Raw genomic sequence first — 900 nt, 5'->3', positions numbered from 1 at the left:
AAAGGTTTTTTGGCATGCTGAATATAAAAGAAAAAAACATCAACTCAATAAAAGTTTGTTAAATGTTTGACTTACTTCCAACATCCAGTCTGGTTCCTCCACCAAAAGTCAACCACAGTGATACAAACTCATTGAGCCGCCGTACAAAAACCTCTCACTGTAGAGAGACACGGCTCTCTGACTTTGACACAAACAAACTCAACAAAAATAGTCTCTGATTGTAATATTTTATCAGCTGAAATGTAAAATTAAGACAGTCACACAAATTTCCAGGATGGATGTTTTAGATATATTAATTTTAAATTCAATTTCTATATTTGTTCTGTGGCAATTTAGGCAGAAGATATTTTGAAACAAAATATATCTTGTAGCATGAAACCAAAATCATGTAAAAAAGATTTTAAACCATTTCAGATGAATACTCTGATAAATTGATTGATCCATTGATAAACTTCATCATCAGAGTAATCCAAGTCCCTGCTGGAGTCAGTCAGAGCATTTCCATAGAGAGCCACTTTGCATCAGCAGCACCATGCTCCAGTGCTCTGGGAGAGTTTATAGTCCTGAGAGTTGAACACTGGATGACTGACAGCTGTCCTTCATGACAACAGAAGCCACAGAAATCCTCCTCATCAAAAACATGACTTTGATCTGCGTCCTCATCTGGACTCTCCTCTGCTGCTGCATCACAGGTAAAGTCCAGAGAATCAAACTCCTCTCCTCTATGAACATCCGTTCCTCTGAAATGAAGCCCACAAAACCATGACGCTGCTTTATGTTTTTGTCTCTGTATCCTCAGAGTCCAGAGGCCAGGTCACAGTGACTCAGCCTGGAGCAGTGAGCTCTGCTCTGGGAGGCTCCGTCTCCATCAAATGTAGGACCAGTCAGAATGTTTACTAT

At 39.7% G+C, this 900-nt stretch overlaps 1 gene segment (V, D, J or C); it reads right to left on the bottom strand.

The window, feature by feature from the left end:
* LOC123976142 overlaps positions 1-900 on the bottom strand; it is a 28,453-nt gene that overhangs the window by 3,375 nt on the left and 24,178 nt on the right.

The sequence above is a fragment of the Micropterus dolomieu genome, linkage group LG09 (assembly GCF_021292245.1).
Source record: "Micropterus dolomieu isolate WLL.071019.BEF.003 ecotype Adirondacks linkage group LG09, ASM2129224v1, whole genome shotgun sequence".
Classification (NCBI taxonomy): Eukaryota; Metazoa; Chordata; class Actinopteri; order Centrarchiformes; family Centrarchidae; genus Micropterus; species Micropterus dolomieu.
Note: the sequence above shows the minus strand (reverse complement) of the source record. Positions and strands in the feature narration are given on the sequence as shown.